The following is a 16,052-nucleotide window of genomic DNA, read 5'->3' on the forward strand; positions in this document are numbered from 1 at the left end:
GAGGAAGTGTACAGATTTCATCATGATTCTATATATGTCACAGTAGCTCTGTTGTATGGAAAGAAAACACCTGTTGGCTACATAAAACATTGTCCAAAAAAAGCACTCAGTTATCTAACAACTGTAAAAACATCTACAGACATGGTTGTCATATCACCTGGTCATTACAATGATTTGTGTGAACGTTTGCTCCGAGAGTTTGAGAGTGTGGAGACGTATCGTTATCTTACTGTGATTGGCTCTCTAGATGTGTGGAAAGTTCCTGTATTTGTTGAGATATTTGATAAGTATTTGAATGAGAAAAAGGTTAATAAACTCAACATATTGAATAAAGCATGTGATTCTGGATCAGCTGAATTAGCTTTGTATCTATTGAAAAATGGTGTGAAACCTGACGAGGACACAGATTGGTGGAGATTGATTACAAGAGGTCGAGGGTTTGGTGAGGGAGATCTAGATATACTCAAGGAAATTGTTGTTTACTTGAATGATGAGATGAAACAGAAATTGTTAAATAAAGCATGTGAGTATGGATCATCAGAGTGTGGTATGTATCTGCTCAGTGTCGGGGCCAAACCTGACGAGGACACAATGTTCTGTGTGGTGAGGGGAGGGAGTATGGACCTGTACAATACAGTACGACAGTATGGTGTCACTCCTACAGGGAGGGATGAGTTCGGTAGGAATGTCCTACATTTGGCGTGATGTGGCGTGTATGTACAGAGAGAATCTATAGTAGCAGACTTGTGTAAAGATTACCCTGACCTCGTACATGGTACTGATGTGTGGGGACAAACACCGCTCCATATGGCGGCGAGGACAGGAAACTGTTCTGTGTTCCAGACAGTAGAAAAAACTGTACTTAAATGTTTGTGTAGACACCAATGTCTGAGAGTAGACGGTTCTTTGGTACATATAGATTGTGAGTGTAGTCAGTACATGTGTAAGTTAGTGAACCGTGACGGGGAGACTGTGTTACATGTGAGTTGTATGTGGGGACAAAAGGATTTGTGTTTGTATATTTGTAGGTCTTACCCCGCCATGACGGCGTGTAGAGATAGGGACGGCCGTCATTGTCTACATTATATAGCTAGATATACAACAGATGTAGACTTATTTATTGAGGTGGAGAATGTTGTGAGTAAACACTTAGAATCATTACATCAACACCACAATATTAAAACGTTACTGGACGGGAGGGGAGATCTGTTTTAGACTTGGCGAAGGAACGGGGAACAAAAAACAACCCTTTGTATGACCATCTTCTGGGAGTGTTTTCTAAATAAAAACAATACCATTCACACTTGTAAGTATACACAAACAATCATCACAAATCATATTAAACAATCATACATACATTCCAGGATAAAATTAAGTATTTTCCTGAGGACAATCAATCCATTGTCGAGTTTATAATCCCGATTTCACCGAACGACTTCGAGCTGCGCCTCTAGGGGTGTCCTCGACGACGTCCGAGTACGGGTCACAAACTAGGACGTTAAGTCAGATCAATCAATCAATACACAGCAACAGAGTATTATGTAATATATATATTTAAAATAATGAGTAACATTGAATGATACTATTTTTCTTGTTTGTACAATAATTGATATGTTACGTATAAACCAGTCATTTAAACAAAATAAAATACAATGTTTTGATAATTCAGCAAAGTTGTTTTAGGTTTTTATATTTTCGTTTTTTGAAGAGCTAAACACATATATTTCGCTTTGGTTCAATAACATATTTTTTTTTATAAAAATTACGACTACAACATGAAAGACGATGTGTAAGCTATTCAGAATTTTTTTGTTTATTTATTTATTTATTTTTTTTTTTTGATTGAAATAATTTTTTTTTTTTTGCTTTGGTTGTATGAAAAAAAAAGAACAAAAAAAATCAAGACTTGAAAATCATTTATTTTGCTCTCGAACAACAAGTTCTCTTCTTTTTTAAGACATAACAGATAGTCGTTAGCGTTTTATCTAGTGTAATGAAAGGACATCGCTAAATATCGGAATCAGATTTTGTTTGCGGTACAAGGGAGACAACTCGTATAAGTACTAACATCATTGCATGACGAGAGAAGTCGTACGAAAATGAAAGAAGGTTTGAGTAGGTATGGGTCTGAGTTGTACATTTATATTTTAATATTTTGACTGACATTGTAAACCGGTTTCTCCAATAGATTTGTCGTATGAATCAAAGACATACAGTAAATTATACATCTATGCGTTATCTTTGTGACATTTCTGGTATATATTTTATTGTATTTCTAGCTCAAACCGATATTCTAAAATGACCTTGTATGTGTAACACAGTGCTAGATTTTACAGAAATATAATCATTGCCTCCTTTAGAAATCGAACTCTGGTCCTCTGACTTGATAATCTGACGCTCTAATCAACTGATTGAGCTTAAGAAAGTCTCTATCCGAGAGGTATATTGTATAGTGTGTATTCACCAGAGTTTCTACATATCTATAACTTAATGATGTCATATTTTGGATGCTTTCTAAAATAAACGGAGACAGATTTTCTCTGCATTAGCCTGTATGAATATTGGACGTTTTACATATGTAATTGCTAAAAAATGCTGAGTGTGTAATTAAATGGTATGTATTCAAAATTACTCGTATGAAAGACAGATCAATAAAATGTGTGTATTCTGTACATGACTTTTATACTGGGAGTATATGTTAGATTTGATCTATAAAATGTATGTATTCTGTATATGACTTTTATACTGGGAGTATATGCTAGATTTGATGTATAAAATGTGTGTATTCTGTATATGACTTTTATACAGGGAGTATATGCTAGATTTGATCTATAAAATGTGTGTATTCTGTATATGACTTTTATACTGGGAGTATATGCTAGATTTGATGTATAAAATGTATGTATTCTGTATATGACTTTTATACTGGGAGTATATGCTAGATTTGATCTATAAAATGTGTGTATTCTGTATATGACTTTTATACAGAGAGTATATATTAGATTTGATCTATAAAAAATTGACATATGTATTATTTATATGACTTTGGGAGTATGTGTTAGGTTGTGTCATATTCTTTGAGAATTTACCATTCAATATTTCAGTTTGATTTGTCTTCGTATTTGTCTAAGCCAATGGTATACAAACAGTTTATATTTAAAGCAAGAACATGAAAATCATGTCATTATCACGTGCTTTGTACTTTGTATTTAACAACGTTGTTAAAATTGTGTGTATATAATAAAAATAAACATTCATAATATCATCTTCTGTTGTTGTGACTTTTTAGGTCATCTGACCAGAAGGATGACCAATAGTCATCATGCTTTGTGACGTCCGTCGTCATGGCTGAAACTTGCTCTAAATGATCCTGACATGACCCCGACAAAGTGTTGTTATTTTTCGGATCACTCCCGAATCTAAGATGGCCACCACAATCACCATTTTGAAAACATATCTTGACCTTCTTCTAAAATGCTGCCAGTGCGATTTGGCTGAAATTTGGCTAAAATGATTCAGACATGATCCTGACAAAGTATTGTTAATTTTGGGTCGATCCGAAATCAAAGATACCATATTTGATTGATTTTATATGACTGTTACAAAGGTATTCAGTTGACCGTTAAGGTCCTTGGGCCTCTTGTTTATGATATATTCGATCTAAATGAAATTTCATTTGATAAATTTTATGAAAATCGCTCCAGGTTATATTTCCCTACAATCTGATTGAAATACAGATATTTATTTTCACTACGTTTGATAAGAATATCTGGCAACATCCAATTAGGGGTTACGTTCTGGTGACCTTTGGAAATGGCCAATCAAATTGCTGCTGCCATAATATTGACTGGGGACGAACCGAACAGTGTGATGTAGAAAGGTGTAAAAATACGTTTACATTTAATTTGATGTTCGGGTTGAATAAAGGTCATCCGAACATGACCCCTTATGGGATGTTGTCAGTTCATATTGATTCCCCTAATGGCATATACAAATTTCTTTCATACCTACGGTTGTAATACTGGATGGCGAGCTTGGCTAGTTGCGAATGTTATCAGAAAAAAAACCAATATACAATTTTTATATTAGTTTCCAATACTTTTACAATGTATAGACTGCCAATCTCACCCGTAGTATACTCATTCTAAAACGAGTTTCACAAAAACATACACATGTACCATTCCAAACGTCCCACGAATATTGGAAATTCTCGATTTTAATACACATACTTAGGAATAGGAAAACGATGTGCATGCACGGGCTTATATGCTTACATGGCAGCTACGAGCCTGACATGTACATGTATGAAACTACTGGGTATCGGGCGGATTACGTGATAAATACAAATATATTACAGGTGTGAAATCACTGGGTATCGGGCAAATTACGTGATGAATACAAATATATTACATGTGAGAAATCGCTGGGTATCGGGCGAATTACGTGATGAATACAAATATATTACATGTGAGAAATCGCTGGGTATCGGGCAAATTACGTGATGAATACAAATATATTACATGTGTGAAATCACTGGGTATCGGGCAAATTACGTGATGAATACAAATATATTACATGTGAGAAATCGCTGGGTATCGGGCGAATTACGTGATGAATACAAATATATTACATGTGAGAAATCGCTGGGTATCGGGCAAATTACGTGATGAATACAAATATATTACATGTGTGAAATCACTGGGTATCGGGCAAATTACGTGATGAATACAAATATATTACATGTGAGAAATCGCTGGGTATCGGGCGAATTACGTGATGAATACAAATATATTACATGTGAGAAATCGCTGGGTATCGGGCAAATTACGTGATGAATACAAATATATTACATGTGAGAAATCACTGGGTATCGGGCGGATTACGTGATGAATACAAATATATTACATGTGAGAAATCGCTGGGTATCGGGCGGATTACGTGATAAATACAAATATATTACATGTGAGAAATCGCTGGGTATCGGGCGGATTTGTATTAGTTCTTAAAATATAATTGCTTCAGTCGAAAGTCATTTCCGTGACAACAGTACGAACCTGATGTCAAATTGAAGACGACGTTGGAACGAAACCGATTCGTCTTGTAGGTCTCGTTTGAGGGTTTCAAGTTCTAAGACGCTTATCCGTCATGTTAACTATAATTTATGCTTATAATGTGTTGGTTCACGGAGTATGAACCAAAATGTTCCCCAGAACTTTAATATCGCTGTTCACAGTTTAAGGATTCAGAAAAGGGTGAATTACAATACGAACACGTGAATTGAATTTATTCTTTATACAATGTATTTCAATTAAAAACTATAAATCTTTGCTCAGATGATTTTACGGGCAGCACGTACTATTCTACTGAAAAAATGAGAAATGATTTAGGAACTATAATGTATCCACCGCCTTGTATACATGTATGTTGTTTAGTGTGTACCGATTAGCGTTCTCACATGCATAATTTTGAAATTATAGTTAAAACAGTAACATTCAACAAGAAAAAGTCACCTAACAATTAATATCTGTGATAATTTTATGAACTGGATGGAGTTTTAGCTGTGTCTCTCGTTTAGGTATACAATGTATATCTGTTTGAATACATAACAAAAATCACACTTTTCAACTGTGATATGGCATATCCGTCTATACTGTGCGCGAAATACAGGACAAAGTACAATACAATAAAACATCAATTTTAATTTTGAACAAGGACATAGTCATTCAGATCCCCCGCCAATGGAGAGCTAAATCAATTAATGTATTAATTTTGTATGCTAGTAAGTGTATAGGGAAAGTATTTTAAAACCCAACTGCAATTGGAGAATACATACAAAACATATCTATGGTGTTTTTTTTTAACAAAGTGAAACCAACTTTGAAAACATTTGCATTTAGTTCAGCAGCTAACAGTGTGATTTTTGATTTGTTTTAAGTGAATGTTCATAGTAATTGAGTTTGATTATCTGAGTTTTACTGCATGCATATTAAATAAAAAGTAAAGCATAATACAAAATTAGCAGTCCTACATAAAATGTGTCTATGAAGTTTCATTGAAATATCTCTGCTGGTTTTAGAGTTGTGCTCCGGAAACGATTCTTACACAAAAATCTGCCATTTTCAGCCATGTTTCCATGGTTACAGAAACAAGATCAGTCTGAAAATGCAATATGCACAACTAGGGCCCTAGGGGAACTTGCATATGGAATTTGAGGCAGATCCCTTCAGTACTTTGTGAGAAATAGCGATAACAAACTATGACTATCAAAATCTAAGATGGCTGCCTGGCGGCCATCTTGTTGACCAAATGGTCCAAAAATGCAATATGCACAACTAGGGCCCTAGGGGAGCATGCATATGAAATTTGAGAGAGATCCCTTCAGCACTTTCTGAGAAATAGCGATAAGAAACTTTAACTATCAAAATCCAAGATGGCTGCCTGGCGGCCATCTTGTTGGCCGATCAGTCTGAAAATGCAATATGCACAACTAGGGCCCTAGGGGAACTCGCATATGGAATTTGAGGCAGATCCCTTCGGTACTTTGTGAGAAATAGCGATAACAAACTATGACTATCAAAATCCAAGATGGCTGCCTGGCGGCCATCTTGTTGGCCGATCAGTCTGAAATGCAATATGCAAAACTAGGGCCCTAGGGGAACTTGCATATAAAATTTGAGGCAGATCCCTTCAGTACTTTGTGAGAAATAGCGATAACAAACTTTAACTATCAAAATCCAAGATGGCTGCCTTGCGGCCATCTTGTTGACCGATTGATCCCAAAATGCAATATGCACAACTAGGGCCCTAGGGGGACCTTCAAATGAAATTTGAGGCAGATCTCTTCAGTACTTTTTGAGAAATAGCGATAAAAAGAATTGTTAACGGACGGAAGGACGGACAGACGGACGGACGGAACCCATTTGTATATCCCCCGCCAACTTCGTTGGGCGGGGGATAATAACTATACTGTTCCGTGGGTAACTTATATATTTGGATGCTTGACCGTAAGCTGAACACCGAGCAAATATTTATCACGTTTCCCCAGACGACATTTTTCTATGTAAACGAAGCGTTTCAACGAGCGTAAATAGCGTAGCCCGGTTTCTAAGATTAGTTAAAAATACGTCACATGACCACATTACCCCATCCTCGATACTCCAGGGGTTACCATCACTGACGTTATATCTACCCTTTGATTATCTCACAATAAAACTGCAGGAAACTCAGGAAAACAAAACTTAGCCAAACGCAGGCCTGCAAAGATTTACTTTGAAGACTACAGAAAGAGCGACACCAAACTTAAAAACCACACAGTCAACTACATTGTACCGTTATACGGCTCGGCTGTATCGTATCTGCCTTTTGTCTTCTGTACTCGAGCGTTAGAAACCCTACACCCCTAAAATGTTCTGGATATGAAAACTGAGTACAAACCAAACATTTGAATACAGTTCAGTAAACAATGACTTAACGAATCACAAAAGTAAAAAAAAAGTATATTTGTTTAACCCATGTATGAAGGACATTTGTCGATTTAAATGTAGGGTTCATAAATCATTTGATTTCTCCAATGAATGTCAATAACTCGATAAACAGACTTTTACGGTCGCCATGTATATTTATTTGGATTCTCGTATTCTCAACTCGCCACCTATATTGTTTGTATGTAAACACAGGGACCTGCTAGCTTGTTAAACTTATGATTTTTCTGTGTATTTATCTAGCACAACGAACAAACATTAGCCAAAGAGTATTGACTTCAATATCGGCCTTCAAGTATGCATATGAAAAGCGCAGTTCATTGACATTTCATTTTTTTAATCTGTGGCTTTTGAATGCTGTGTGATTATTTCGCTTTCGTCGCAAACATTTCAGCGCGTGGATAAAAATAACAGTGTCATAAAAGTTCATGTAAGGGTCAGTATTTCTATTGCGCTTGTGAACTTGACCAGGTGATGGATTCGTCAGGGCGGCGTCCTATGACTATCGTTCTTCTTGTAATTATCTTTAAGGGATTTTTTTTCAGATTTGTCAAAGAAACTATACATATATATTATAAACAAATACTTGATTCGGCAAGTATGGTATTATACTGCTCTAGCTAGTAGAATCGAAAATAATGACTTGTTCAAGTAATACCAGTTATTAAAATATACGTATCTTAGTAAATATTTTATAAAAAAAATAAAACAATGAAAATATTCAAGTCACATTGCATCAACCATGCATGGAGAATTACGACTAACATGGAACCCAGTTGAGCTACAAAGAGTAAGACATTTGACAGATTTGCAAAGAAATACCAAATAGTTCAAGTCTGTTCCTAAAACTTCGCTTATATTTGTATGGAAAATATGGGACCGTTGGGTATTTGCCAGTTACTGACCGCTGGTCGGCATCTTTTATCCTGGTACTCCGACATTCCCCCATCATCTACACCTGAAACTTTTTTTTCTTAGCTGATTTTACATTCACATTACATTTACAATGAGAGTAAGGAAATATTTGTGGTATGAACCTTGTTTTCGACAGCCAGGGTTAATAAGGGCTAAATGTATTGGAGGTGCAGTGGAACTTGGTTAATACGAACTCGGATAATTAACATTCGTTGTGATAATAGCTATACTAACGCTATGTAGAAAATACCATTACCGCAGTGAGAAATTCGCGCATTCGTTGTGATAATAGCTATACTAACGCTATGTAGAAAATACCGTTAGCGCAGTGAGAAATTCGCGCATTCATCGTGATAATAGCTATATTAATGCTATGTAGAAAATACCATTAGCGCAGTGAGAAATTCGCGCATTCTTCGTGATAATAATAAAAATAATAAAATAATTCGTATTAAGTTGTGTAAATTTGACATGTTTTAAGTGCATTTTGTTTGATTAAGGGCAAACAGAACGCCACATTGGTACAGTGTTATAAAACTTCCCGTGTTATTTTAATGTCAACGTTTGGTCTAGAATGGGGTTATAAACATGAAATAATGCACTTTTATACGAATGTTACAAATATATATTTATAAATGTATATTGGTCAACGTGCATATAACTAGACCATAACATGTTGTGTGTGTGTGTATTTCTCTCGTAGGTCTCTAATACCTACGGGTGTAATACTGGCTGGGTTGGTCTTCGATACCTACAGGTGTAATACTGGCTAGTCTCATACCTACAGGTGTAATACTGGTTGGTCTCTCATACCTACAGGTGAAATACTGGCTAATCCGTCATACCTACGGATGTAATACTGGCTATTCTCATACCTACAGGTGTTATACAGTCTGATATCTCATACCTACAAGTGTAATACTGGCCGGTTTCTCATACCTACAGGTGAAATATTGGCTGGTCTCTCATGCCTACAGGTGTAATACTGGCTGGTCTCTCATACCTACAAGTGTAATACTGGCTGGTCTCTCATGCCTACAGGTGTAATACTGGCTGGTCTCTAATACCTACAAGTGTAATGCTGGCTGATATCTCATACCTACAAGTGTAATACTGGCTGGTCTCTCATGCCCACAGGTGTAATACTGGCTGGTCTCTAATACCTACAAGTGTAATACTGGCTGGTCTCTCATACCTACAAGTGTAATACTGGCTGGTCTCTATTACCTACAAGTGTAATGCTGGCTGATCTCTCATACCTACAAGTGTAATACTGGCCGGTCTCTCATGCCTACAAGTGTAATACTGGCTGGTCTCTCATACCTACAGGTATAATACTGGCTGGTATATCATACCTACAGGTGTAATACTGGCTGGTCTCTAATACCTACAGGTGTAATACTGGCTGATCTCTCATGCCTACAAGTGTAATACTGGCTGGTCTCTCATACCTACAGGTATAATACTGGCTGGTATCTCATACCTACAGGTGTAATACTGGCTGGTCTCTCATACCTGCAGGTGAAATACTGGGTGGTCTCTCATACCTACAAGTATAATACTGGCTGGTCTCTCATACCTACAAGTGTAATACTGGCTGGTCTCTCATACCTACAGGTGTAATACTGGCTGGTCTCTCATACCTACAAGTGTAATATTGGCTGATCTCTCATGCCTACAAGTGTAATACTGGCTGGTCTCTCATACGGACAAGTGTAATACTGGCTGAACTCTCATACCTACAGATGTAATACTGGCTGGTCTCTAATACCTACAGGTGTAATACTGGCTGGTCTCTCATACCTACAGGTGTAATACTGGCTGGTCTCTCATACCTACAGGTGTAATACTGGCTGGTCTCTCATACCTACAAGTGTAATACTGGCTGGTCTCTCATACCTACAAGTGTAATACTGGCTGTAATACTGGCTGGTTTCTCATACCTACAGTAGTAATACTGGCTGGTCTCTCATACCTTCAGGTGTGTTACTTGCTGGTCTTTCATACCTACAGGTGTAATACTGGCTGGTCTCTCATACCTACAAGTGTACTACTGGCTGGTCTGTCATACCTACAGGTGTAATACTGGCTGGTCTCTCATACCTACAGGTGTAATACTGGCTGGTCTCTCATACCTACAGGTGTAATACTGGCTGGTCTCTCATACCTACAGGTGTAATACTGGCTGGTCTCTAATACCTACAGGTGTAATACTGGCTGGTCTCTCATACCTACAGGTGTAATACTGGCTGGTCTCTCATACCTACAGGTGTAATACTGGCTGGTCTCTCATACCTACAGGTGTAATACTGGCTGGTCTCTCATACCTACAGGTGTAATACTGGCTGGTCTCTCATACCTACAAGTGTAATACTGGCTGGTCTCTCATACCTACAAGTGTAATACTGGCTGGTCTCTCATACCTACAAGTGTAATACTGGCTGGTCTCTCATACCTACAAGTGTAATACTGGCTGGTCTCTCATACCTACAAGTGTAATACTGGCTGGTCTCTCATACCTACAGGTGTAATACTGGCTGGTCTCTCATACCTACAGGTGTAATACTGGCTGATCTCTCATGCCTACAAGTGTAATACTGGCTGGTCTCTCATACCTACAGGTATAATACTGGCTGGTATCTCATACCTACAGGTGTAATACTGGCTGGTCTCTCATACCTACAGGTGTAATACTGGCTGGTCTCTCATACCTACAAGTGTAATACTGGCTGGTCTCTCATACCTACAGGTGTAATACTGGCTGGTCTCTCATACCTACAGGTGTAATACTGGCTGGTCTCTCATACCTACAGGTGTAATACTGGCTGGTCTCTCATACCTACAGGTGTAATACTGGCTGGTCTCTAATACCTACAAGTGTAATACTGGCTGGTCTCTCATACCTACAGGTGTAATACTGGCTGGTCTCTCATACCTACAAGTGTAATACTGGCTGGTCTCTCATACCTACAAGTGTAATACTGGCTGGTCTCTCTCATACCTACAGTGTGTAATACTGGCTGGTCTCTCATACCTACAGGTGTAATACTGGCTGGTCTCTCATACCTACAGGTGTAATACTGGCTGGTCTCTCATACCTACAGGTGTAATACTGGCTGGTCTCTCATACCTACAAGTGTAATACTGGCTGGTCTCTCATACCTACAGGTGTAATACTGGCTGGTCTCTCATACCTACAGGTGTAATACTGGCTGGTCTCTCATACCTACAGGTGTAATACTGGCTGGTCTCTCATACCTACAGGTGTAATACTGGCTGGTCTCTCATACCTACAGGTGTAATACTGGCTGGTCTCTCATACCTACAAGTGTAATACTGGCTGGTCTCTCATACCTACAGGTGTAATACTGGCTGGTCTCTCATACCTACAGGTGTAATACTGGCTGGTCTCTCATACCTACAAGTGTAATACTGGCTGGTCTCTCATACCTACAGTGTAATACTGGCTGGTCTCTCATACCTACAGGTGTAATACTGGCTGGTCTCTCATACCTACAAGTGTAATACTGGCTGGTCTCTCATACCTACAGGTGTAATACTGGCTGGTCTCTATACCTACAGGTGTAATACTGGCTGGTCTCTCATACCTACAAGTGTAATACTGGCTGGTCTCTCATACCTACAGGTGTAATACTGGCTGGTCTCTCATACCTACAGGTGTAATACTGGCTGGTCTCTCATACCTACAAGTGTAATACTGGCTGGTCTCTCATACCTACAAGTGTAATACTGGCTGGTCTCTCATACCTACAGGTGTAATACTGGCTGGTCTCTCATACCTACAGGTGTAATACTGGCTGGTCTCTCATACCTACAGGTGTAATACTGGCTGGTCTCTCATACCTACAGGTGTAATACTGGCTGGTCTCTCATACCTACGGGTGTAATACTGGCTGGTCTCTCATACCTACAGGTGTAATACTGGCTGGTCTCTCATACCTACAAGTGTAATACTGGCTGGTCTCTCATACCTACAGGTGTAATACTGGCTGGTCTCTAATACCTACAGTGTAATACTGGCTGGTCTCTCATACCTACAGGTGTAATACTGGCTGGTCTCTCATCCTACAGGTGTAATACTGGCTGGTCTCTCATACCTACAGGTGTAATACTGGCTGGTCTCTCATACCTACAGGTGTAATACTGGCTGGTCTCTCATACCTACAAGTGTAATACTGGCTGGTCTCTCATACCTACAAGTGTAATACTGGCTGGTCTCTCATACCTACAAGTGTAATACTGGCTGGTCTCTCATACCTACAAGTGTAATACTGGCTGGTCTCTAATACCTACAAGTGTAATACTGGCTGGTCTCTCATACCTACAGGTGTAATACTGGCTGGTCTCTCATACCTACAAGTGTAATACTGGCTGGTCTCTCATACCTACAGGTGTAATACTGGCTGGTCTCTCATACCTACAGGTGTAATACTGGCTGGTCTCTCATACCTACAGGTGTAATACTGGCTGGTCTCTCATACCTACAAGTGTAATACTGGCTGGTCTCTCATACCTACAAGTGTAATACTGGCTGGTCTCAATACTTACAGGTGTAATACTGGCTGGTCTCTCATACCTACAGGTGTAATACTGGCTGGGTCTCTCATACCTACAGGTGTAATACTGGCTGGTCTCTCATACCTACAGGTGAAATACTGGGTGGTCTCTAATACCTACAAGTGTAATACTGGCTGGTCTCTCATACCTACAGGTGTAATACTGGCTGGTCTCTAATACCTACAAGTGTAATACTGGCTGGTCTCTAATACCTACAGGTGTAATACTGGCTGGTCTCTCATACCTACAGGTGTAATACTGGCTGGTCTCTCATACCTACAGGTGTAATACTGGCTGGTCTCTAATACCTACAGGTGTAATACTGGCTGGTCTCTCATACCTACAGGTGTAATACTGGCTGGTCTCTTATACCTACAGATGTAATACTGGCTGGTCTCTAATACCTACAGGTGTAATACTGGCTGATCTTTAATACCTACAGGTGTAATACTGGCTAGTCTCTAATACCTACGTGTGCAATACTGGCTGGTCTTTAATACCTACAAGTGTAATACTGGCTGGTCTCTCATACCTACAGGTGTAATACTGGCTGGTCTCTAATACCTACAAGTGTAATACTGGCTGGTCTCTAATACCTACAGGTGTAATACTGGCTGGTCTCTCACACCTACAGGTGTATTACAGGCTGGTCTGTCATATCTACAGGTGTAATACTGGCTGGTCTCTCATACCTACATGTGTAATACTGGCTGGTCTCTCACACCTACAGGTGTAATACTGGCTGGTCTCTAATACCTACAAGTGTAATACTGGCTGGTCTCTCACACCTACAGGTGTAATACTGGCAGAACTGTCTTTTTAGAATAGCTTTAATGAGTTTTGATGAATTTTGAGGATTTTACATCCGTTAGACAGTGGAAGCGGTACAGAGCAAATCAGTATAACCCCTACACGTCACGTGATAGAGCGATCAGGTATGGACCGTTGAAAAGTATGGCTTTAACAATAAACCTGTACAATTCACAAACAATATACAGACCCACCAGTTGTAAAATCTGACCCCCACAACAAGTAATACTCCTCCCGTTTTCAAATGTGACCTCCACAATATCCAGACTCTTCCCGTGTTCAAGTGTGACCCTTCACAAAATACAGACTCCGCCCGTTTTCAAGTGTGACCTTCACAATATACAGACTCCCCCCGTTATGAAATGTGACCCTTGCAATATCCAGACTCTTCCCGTTTTCAAGTGTGACCCTTCACAAAATACAGACTCCTCCCGTTTTTAAGTGTGACCTCCACAATATACAGACTCCCTCCGTTATGAAATGTTACCCTTACAATATACAGACTCCCCCAGTTATGAAATGTGACCCTTACAATATATAGACTTTTCCCATTTTCAAGTGTGACCCCAACAATGTAACTCCACCCGTTTTCAAATGTGACCCTCACGGGAGGATTCTGTATATTGTGAGGGTCACATTTGAAAATGAGAGGAGTCTGTATATTGTGGGGTACACGTGAAAACGAGTTGATTCTATGCATTGCTATGGTCAGACTAAAAAACAGGAGGAGTCTGTATATTGTGGAGGTCACATTTGAAAACGGGTGGAGTCTGTATATTGTCAGGATGACACTTGAATATGGAAGGGCAAATTCTTAATGTCACAGTTTCAAAGCATATACATTTGTTAATAAATTGGTCACACAAAGGACATATTTTTACACTGTAATGTTTGCTGTTATAAAGATAACTTAGATGGGATATGTGTATACATATCAAACACCTATTTCAGTATTTCTTCTGGGTATTTTCAAATATGATCGTTTATGTATCATAAACGGCTATCTGATGTGGTATCATTATCACATTCTATTATTTACATGAGAGTTGGCCTATAGTATTAAAGTTTTATTTGCTATCACTTACATTTTATAAGGAAATATAAGTCTTACATTATGTAAACACCATGTATTATTACATATATTGATTAAAATGTCCACATTTCCCATATTTACGTTGTAGTAATACACAATTTCGTCTGCTAGAGCTTTGCCAATCCATGTATTAAACTATGCCATTATTTTTGCCTTGCGCATGCGCAATACGCCATAGGTCACACTTGAAAACGGTCACAAATGAAAATGCCACACCGGAAGCAGAAACTCCTTCAGAAAAATATAACATCTTACCCACGCCAAAAAACGTTGCAGTCACTAGTAACAAGGTCTTAAATGTGAGATCCGGAGAATGGCAGGTTACCACAGGAAGTGGAGAAACGACAGAGGAGGGGAGATACATAGCAGGTAAGTTCACTTTCCGGTATACAACAGTTTCTTTTTAATTTGAAAACTTTTTCACTGGGCCTAATACTTTTGCTATTTTTAATCCCGACTGAAAGTCTGTTTCAATATTTCTGTTTCTGGTCTTCTATTCTAGTCTTGTTATGTTGTCTCAAAGTTCAGTCAATTTGGACGAACAGGTTTTTTTTAATTTGCGCGTTTTTGCTTTTTAAACCTATGGACATATCAGGTGAGTAACAGACTTAGGGTAGAGTTATCTCCCATGTACAGATGTCCCCTTAAACCTATGGACATATCAGGTTAGTAACAGACTTAGGGTTGAGTTATCTCCCATGTACAGATATCCCCCTTAACCTATGATGTATCAGGTAGTAACAGACTTAGGGTAGAGTTATCTCCCATACTCCCCTTAAACCAGGTTAGTACAGACTTAGGTAGAGTATCTCCCATGTACAGATGTCCCCTTAAACCTATGATGTATCAGGTTAGTAACAGACTTAGGGTAGAGTTATCTCCCATGTACAGATGTCCCCTTAAACCTATGGACATATCATCAGGTAGTAACAGACTTAGGATAGAGTTATCTCCCATGTACAGATATCCCCCTTAAACCTATGATGTATCAGGTTAGTAACAGACTTAGGGTAGAGTTATCTCCCATGTACAGATATCCCCCTTAAACCTATGATGTATCAGGTTAGTAACAGACTTAGGATAGAGTTATCTCCCATGTACAGATGTCCCCTTAAACCTATGGACATATCAGGTGAGTAACAGACTTAGGATAGAGTTATCTCCCATGTACAGAT

At 38.7% G+C, this 16,052-nt stretch overlaps 1 protein-coding gene and 1 pseudogene across 1 annotated transcript in view; both read left to right on the forward strand.

Annotated features, from left to right (window-relative positions):
• The window catches only part of LOC138306379 (uncharacterized), a 481,793-nt gene that overhangs the window by 3,563 nt on the left and 462,178 nt on the right, over nucleotides 1-16,052 (forward strand). The gene's annotated exons all lie outside the window — the stretch shown is intronic.
• LOC138306396 (MYCBP-associated protein-like) overlaps nucleotides 15,057-16,052 on the forward strand; it is a 453,378-nt pseudogene continuing 452,382 nt past the window's right edge.

Source organism: Argopecten irradians, chromosome 13 (genome assembly GCF_041381155.1).
Source record: "Argopecten irradians isolate NY chromosome 13, Ai_NY, whole genome shotgun sequence".
Taxonomy (NCBI): Eukaryota; Metazoa; Mollusca; class Bivalvia; order Pectinida; family Pectinidae; genus Argopecten; species Argopecten irradians.